Source organism: Daktulosphaira vitifoliae, unplaced genomic scaffold, assembly GCF_025091365.1.
Source record: "Daktulosphaira vitifoliae isolate Bord-2020 unplaced genomic scaffold, ASM2509136v1 Scaffold_1, whole genome shotgun sequence".
In the NCBI taxonomy this organism is placed as follows: domain Eukaryota; kingdom Metazoa; phylum Arthropoda; class Insecta; order Hemiptera; family Phylloxeridae; genus Daktulosphaira; species Daktulosphaira vitifoliae.
In genome coordinates this window covers 62,201,893-62,210,644 of record NW_026099572.1, presented here as the reverse complement: position 1 = coordinate 62,210,644, position 8,752 = coordinate 62,201,893, and positions in this window count along the sequence as shown.

Below are 8,752 nucleotides of genomic sequence, written 5' to 3'. Positions count from 1 at the left end.
AAAATATTTTAACAATAATTAAATTATATTATTATAATACATTTTTTGATAATGTACTTTTTTTACAATTAGGAAATTTTTTCCGATAAATACTTACTATTTGTAAAACGTATTATTGCTGTTCTTCATTTGTAGTTTATATTTAATGTAGTCTTAGATTAATTTAATGCCACGCTAGGCTGTATCATTAATAACTCGTTATATACTTAAAGTATTTAAAGCATTTATGTAACTGTTGTTTGCACTCCAAAATGATGGATCAATTTTCAAAAAATCAGTGTTCAGATTAAATAGTTGTAAATTTGATGGTAACTTACTACCAGTTATTTCGTGGAATAATTACCAATAAGATAAATATTAGTTCGTAATACTTTAAAAGACGCTAAAAGTATTGTACATTTGTGATTAAAACGTATCATTTAATATNAAAAGTATTGTACATTTGTGATTAAAACGTATCATTTAATATATAATAATAAACAGGTAAAATATATTTAACGTGTTCACATAATATCTGCTGCATTTATACGACACAAATTATGTCAGTTTTCGAAAATAACTCAAATATACTTATCTTTAATAATAATATAATTGGTACTATCTTAAAGTAATTCAGTAAACCAAAATTGATATATTGATACGACAAAATGTAATAATACAATCAATTTTGTTAAATTTGTAATTAATCATTAATTAACTGTCCATAAAATAATAAATCTAATATAATTATCGTACTTGGCATAAAAAATTAAACTTCTAGAATCTTTTTTTAAACGAATATGCGTTTTCCAAAAAATAAAATGAAAATAAATAATTAAAAATCAACAAAATCAGTTATAACGTATTTTAAGACTTTTACATGTTTTTTACTGTATGTAGTGTTTTTGTGGGCTATTTATTGAGAAAACAACATTGAAGTTATTATTTTTGAATTTCTTGTAAAATTTCCTTTACTTGAGTTTTACTTGTATTATTCTAAGTTAAGAGAGAAAAAAAGTTATGAGACATAGATCAGTTATTTCTATTAAATTTGACTCTTCGACTCAACTTAATAGGCCCGGGGTCACGGGTTAACCTTAACGGATCGGTCCCAAATTTTGCACAGCTCATTTTTTTGACCATTAAAAAAAAATTAAGAGGTAGCGTAAAAAAAAAAAACACTCGATTTTTGAGGGCCACCGTAGTGTACATATTTCTTTTTATTAATTTTAGTCGTAAAACTTTTATACAATGCATCTTCCATTGAGCATAAATGATGTCGAAGACATCGTAAAGTACTTGAAAACGCAAAATGTTTCCCAATTTAATATATTGGCAGACATTTTGTACGAATCAAGATATTTTACGGGGTCTGAGAAAGGCATTAAATATGAAGATGCATTAAAAACTTCCGTGATGCTATATATGAAAGAAGTGACTGTGAAATTTATAACTCTGAAATACGTTCAGGCGTATACAATTTATTGTTTGGGGAAAAAAATTATTTTAAGTTCAATTTTTTTTCTATATTATCACATAATGTAAATAATGAAATTATGTACTCCATATGCATAACTGATGATTGCATACGTGATATGGCGTATGATCAAGATAGTTTTACAATAAAATTTATTAAAGATCAAATATCCATCAATCAGAATAGTATGTACTATTTAATTTTCAATTTTCCATCACAGTTCAAATGTCATTATTGTGATGATCAATTATTTAAATGGTTCATTTAAAAAAGCTTATGTATATAGTATTTCTTTTTTTTAATTTTTGAAAATGTTGAAATAATTATTGATTAATAAATGTAACTTTTTTTTTATAACTTTTTAATAAAATATTGATGAANCTTTTTTTTTATAACTTTTTAATAAAATATTGATGAATACCTAAATGTTTTTTTTCTTTACTTTATTAAAATTTAATTTTATCTCTGATTACACTAATAATAATTAATCATATGGTATTAAATTATGAAAAGAAAAAGTTAATATTATGTTTTAGTAGACGACTTACAAAGGCATAACTTACTGAATAGTTGGGGGTATCTTCTGAATAGTATTTATGCTATTATATAAAATAACTGTTTTCATACATATAATACAAATAATATTATATTTATGTATATATATATATTAAGGTAGCTATGGACAGCTTGAAAAATAAATTGAACCAACAAGCTGAAGTTAAAGGTTATTTAAAACTCAGCGATCTCAAAGAAAAAGAAAAATATGAAGTAATAGCTATGAAAAATGTTAATACAAGAAATGGTACGGTGGTGGTTGCCCAACTCATAGACAACAACCATGTGTTTATACCAAGAATAAAATTAACAGATGAAGAAATTAACGAATACAATAATAATAATAAAAAAATATTCTTAAAATATAATGGCAAAATCGGAAATGCTTACATATTTGATTTTCAATAAATTAAATATTACTCTATATTTTACTCATGTTTTTATTTAAATTTTTATGATTAGTATATTATATAAAGAATTTTTACACGGTCTTAAATAAATAATAATAATATTGACTGTTGAATAATTTAATTATTTAAATAAAAAATAATCATTCTATAAACAATTTTATTGTGTGTTTATATATATATATATATAATTATTACACATCTGTAGNTATATATATATAACTATTACACATCTTTAGTTAAAGGCTAACTATTCAAAATGTATTGATTCTAAGAGTATCAATCTAAAAAGAGAAATTACATTTAACGTAATTAAAATTTCAATTTTCAAACTATACTATATAACAGTGGCGGCACTGTTTATAGGGACACTGTGATCACTGTTGTAATTTGTATTATCATATGGATTTAAGGTGTAAAATCTATGGTAACATTTTTAATAATTAATAATTATTTTTATTTTATATAATTTAAAGAGTATACAGTAATAAGTTTTAAATTATCGATTCTTTATTGTTTATTGTTTATTTGTGTATTTGTNAATTCTTTATTGTTTATTGTTTATGTGTGTATTTGTTATACAATTTAATATTAATAAACCACTTTATTGTAGAATCGATCAACTTATTATTGCACAAAATTACAACTATAGTATAGTATAGTTCAAACTATACAAACAAACTTTATTAATATTTTAAATAATTTATCACTTACGGTGTTATATTAAAAGCTATAGCATTTTTTCCATATGAAATAATACCTAACACAATATTGAAATGTTACTATTATATAAATATAGAAATATTTAACATATTATATAAATATGTTAAATAATTATACTGGTGTTTTGAATAAAATCAATGAAAAACTTGCCCAGGAACAAGAAAAAATGGAAACCAGAGGCAGCGGATGGACATTGCTGTTCATAGACGAACTAATTTTGAGGGTGACAAAATTTTCACCGTTGCGTGGTAGTTTGTTCATTGATCTTCCATCGTGTATTAAACACAAACACGCTATTATAAATGTTCAACATAAAACCGACAATCAATGTTTTAAATGGGCGATTCTATCGAGATATAATAAAAAAAAAAAAAACAAAGATCAGTGAAATGCGGCTTATCTGGATTTAGAAAAAAATTCAAATATTAATTTCAACAGTATTGATTTTCCTACTCCAATTAAACAAATAAATAAGTTTGAACGTAACAACCCGTTTTTGTCCATCAACGTGTTTGCATTGGACGATAAAAATAATGTTTATCCATTGCGTATTACCAAATTACGTTCGAACACCGAACACATCAATGTACTTTACATCACGGAGGGTGGAAATAGCCATTATTGCTACATACAAAATTTCTCTAGATTAGTTTCCAAACAACGAAGTGCCGGTCATTATCATGAAATCTATTGTAAGCGCTGCCTCAGCGTGTTTACGGACCGAATGCTATCGTCCCGTCCGAGTGGACAAGCGGGTCTGGATGAGCATTTAAAAATGTGTGGTAAGTTTAAAGAAGCGCGAGCTGTCCTACCCCCATTCGATTCGAACCAGTCAATATTGCGCTTCAAAAATACGAGACGGGAGGAACCGGTACCGTTAATAGTTTACGCCGACTTGGAAAGCTTACTTCACCGTGCAGACAAACGAATAGCGAAAAACTGTGTTGTTATCCAAAACCACGAGACAATGAGCAGTTGCTTTTTCGTTGTACAAGATTCAGATATATTACCGGATAATATGTGTGCTGATTTGCCGAAATATCCGGTCTTGTATCGTGGACCGGATGCAGCAAAAAAATTCGTCATGTAACTATAGGTAACTTTACATTGGTAACTATAGGTAAACGAGTATCTGATATTATGAAAATTAACATTGAAATGGTACGGTTGACGGTGGAGGAACAAAACCGTTTCGATAATGCTAAAAATTGTGAATCGTGTTCGATAACGTTTTCCGATAAGATCTAAAAGTCAAAGACCACAACCATTGGACGGCAAATTTCCGTGCCGCTTTATGCAACAACTATAATTTACAACGACGTACTCCGGCTTTCATGCCGGTTATCTTACACGGTCTTTCCAACTACGACGCACACATGATTATACAAGAAATGACATACGACAAAGAAGATATAAGTGTAATAGCTCAGTACGAAGAAAAATATATTTCATTCAGTAAAACTATTAGTAAATATTTTCAAATAAGATTTATAGGTTCGTACAGGTTCCTACAAGCTAGTCTATCTAAAGTAACATCAACATTGTCGCGTCCAGATTTCGTGCACACGTTGAACGTGTTTCAATCGTTGGACTTGGTGACAAAGAAATCGGTTTTTCCATATGAGTACGTGGACTGTTGGGAACAGCTCAATGAAAAACAGCTTCCACCAAGCAGTGAGTTTTACAGTTCGATAACACGGTCTACGGTGTCCGAGGATGATTATGAGCATGCAAAAAATATGTGGCGACATTTTGGATGCAAGACCCTTGGCGAATACAGTGACAAGTATTTACTTGTCGACGTGATGGTATACAGAAAAAAATTATATATATAATTATTATTATTATTATTACAGGTGCTAGCTGATGTATTTGAAAATTTCTGTAAGGAAAGCTTGAAAAATTATAAACTAGACCCTGCACACTACTTTTCATCTCCGGCCCTTTCGTTTGACGCCATGTTAAAGTACACAAACGCACACATTTAGTTGTTATCGGATCCAGATATGCTGTTAATGTTTGAACTGGGTATACGTGGGAGTATACAACGATGGTGAATACGGTTATCTTGCAGAGGTCGATGTAGATTACCCCCGAGAACTACACGATTTACCGTTTTTTCCTGTTAACAAAAAACTGCCATTAATGTCTTCTAAATTTAGTAAACTGATGACTACACTAGATCCCAAACGTGGTTACATTGTTCATTACCGAGCTCTAAAACAAGCTGTAAAACATGGCGTGGTAGTTATCAAATTACATAAATGTATCAGATTTATGCAATCTCGTTGGTTGACTCCTTACATTCAGCTTAATACGGATTTGCGCAAAAAAGCGACCACCACGTTTGGACAAAACTTACCCAAAATGATGATCTTTTCAAACTACGGTAAGAATATATATATATACACACAAATATTTTTTTAAATTATTTTTGACTTTATAGGAAAAACTTTGGAGAATGTTAGAAAACACCAAAATATCAAACTCGTATGTAACTCGGAGAAATTGTCAAAGTTGGCTGCAAAACCGTCGTATAGCCACAGCACCATATTCAATGAAGATTTAGTTGCTGTTCACATGTACAAGGAGAGGTTTAATTTTTATAAACCAATTTTTATCGGGCAGGCAATATTGGATATCAGTAAAACTATAATGTACAAATTCCATTATGAAGTTATGTTACCGTTATATGGACCGGAAAGGCTCATGTTATGTTACATGAACACCGATTCTTTTATCTACCTAATTTTGACTAATAGTTTTCACGATGATTTGAAAAATTACCTGCTCGAATATTTCGATACATCCAATTATCCAACCGACAACCCGTGTTACACCGATAGACGTAAAAAACAACCGGGTACGTTTACTGACGAATGCAAGGGCATGTACATGCAAGAAATCATCGCATTATTGCCCAAAGTCTATGCATATTTGACAACTCTGCAAAACTACAGTAATCAAGTGTTTACGAGAGACGTCGATGAAGTGAAACGATTGAAAGGTGTGGGTCAAGGTGTAGTCAAACACGAAATCAAGATGGTTGATTATTTAAATTGTTTGCGGGACAAACAATATGAAAGAAAATGTCGTTAATATTGATAAGTTATAAGAAATTGATAAGCTTGCGTTGTCCAACAACTATGACAAGCGTGCGATGATGAAAAGCAATATTAGTTTGCTTCTATTTTGTTATATACAACATTCTGAATTTTAATGTCTTTACTATCAAAATAATTATTTATTCCAATAAAATTAATGATAATTAAATTTTTGTTAATTTTTCAATTTATAAAATTCATCATTTTAGATTTCCAAATAAAAAAATTAATCGTCTTCAATTTCTTCTTCTAGTGACAGAAGAAATCTTTGTGATTTTTTATATTAAGAAATCCTGTATTTATATTTTAAATTGTTAGTGAATTGATAATAACTGATAATAGTAATAAGCGAGAAAAAAACGTATTTTCTGCGACTTAAAATGTCATAGGTAACATTAATTTTCAAGCAAAAACAAATTTTGTTCACAGAAACACATGAACTGATGAAATGATAATAAATAATATAGTAATATACGTTATGGTAACAAAAGTTAAAATGTATAATTTCGTTTATACAGTATAAGAATTACTCAGTTTTGATATATTTTGAAAGTTGAATTAAGTAAGGAGAGCAGCTAGTACACTCATTAGCGTGGGGGAAAAAAGTAATTAAATAACCTATTTTATATATCAGATGAACGACCTAGAATAATTAAATATTTTGGTATTACTTTAGTAACATCTAAGAGTAGTAATTTAAGCGATTTATTAGGTAACCTAAAGATAAGGTAGAAGAAGGGGGAAAATCAGGCATTTATAAAATGAAATGTGAATGTTAAACAAAAAGAAATATAGGGCCAAATTTAAAGAGTACATAAGAAACATTTATTGACACATAATTAAATCTTGGCCCACTAAAAAATTCATTATTAAACTTGTGTAAACTGGAAAAATATGATAATATTGTTTAGTGATGTCGTCACTAGCTAATAAGGTCACTAGGGGCATATAAGGGAGTTTTTTCTAGTTGGGGTGTCAGTATGTGTTTAGCGTTGATAATGGAAATATTGTTTTCGAAATACGTAACCGCGACTTTTCAGTAAATTTTGTGGCTTTTGAGTTTAATATTTGAATTATTTTTTAGTTTCTAAATTAATAATATTTTCAATATAGTTTTAATTTTATTTAATTAATTAGCCACAAGTGATCAATTTTTACTATATGTTGTATCAAGGGTGATTTTTTTTATATAAGGCACTCAATTTCTTATAAAATAATTATTAATTAGTTACTTATATGACAAATGTGTATAAATATTAAAGTACTTTATGGGTAAATTTTAAGAAAATAACATTTCGTTAATTATGAATAATTACACAAATCTACAATAGTGACTATTTAAAAAAATTAAATGACAAGTTTTTACTCCCCTCTTGAATTAATTGGATTTTAAAACATAGTTATAATAATTATAAATATAATAAATTTATTTCTAAAAATTAGATTACTGTTTTTTTACAAATTGTAAAATAATTCACTTTTTATTATTTAAGTATTTAGTAATAAGTATATTATTACATATCAATTTTTTTAAATTATAAACAAGAAAAATACTCAGTTATCTTAATTTTTTATGAAGATCATTTCCAATACTGTTCACTCTTTTTCTTTATTTCCTGAAGAACTTCAATTGAATTGAATATTGAATTTAATAATTTTAGCTGCTGCAAAATACATTCATAAAATTGTGAACAAGTTAAATTTTTAAAGTGGTGTTATTGTAACTTAATAAATATAGTTTATAAAAACTAAAAAACACGCTTTTAAAGCACATTGAACTAAAAAGTTAAACATAATTTTTAAAATAAGCTTAAAATAATTATGAACAAAAAATACTAGTATTATTGTTTTAAGCTTATTATAAAAATTATTTTAACTTTTTAGTTCGATGTGCTTTAAAAGCGTCTTTTTTAGTTTTTTTAAACTATATATTTTTTTCACTTTTTAGTTACATGTTATGATAGTAGTTACTATCAATAACATGGTTTAACGGGTAAAGGGGAATCAGGGTTCGATTCCGGAGTGAGAGTCAGATAAACGGCTACCACATTCAAGGAAAGCAGCAAGCGCGCAACGTGGAGGTAGTGACGAAAAATGACGATACGGCAATCATTCCCCGTAATCGGAATAAATACACAATATATCTCTTAATGAGAATAAAGCGTATTAATATATAAGTTTTAATAGTAATTCAAATATATACAGGGTGGCCCACCACTCACTGACAACTTAAATAACTTTTGATCCAGTTAATTTTTTATAGCTGATTTTTTTTTTAAATAATAGTTATACGTTAAGTCTATAGCTATATCTCAATAATTAATTTTTTTACATTTTATTAAAAAAATTAATTATTTTTAAATTTTAAATAAAATGTAAAAAAAAAAAATCGAAGATAGCTATTTTGTAGAGTAGAATTTAAGAAAAATTTTAGTAAAAAAATATCTTATTAATATTCAGTAGTAAATATTCTGTAGCGTTTTGAAGTTTGTGAAAATTTGAATTTT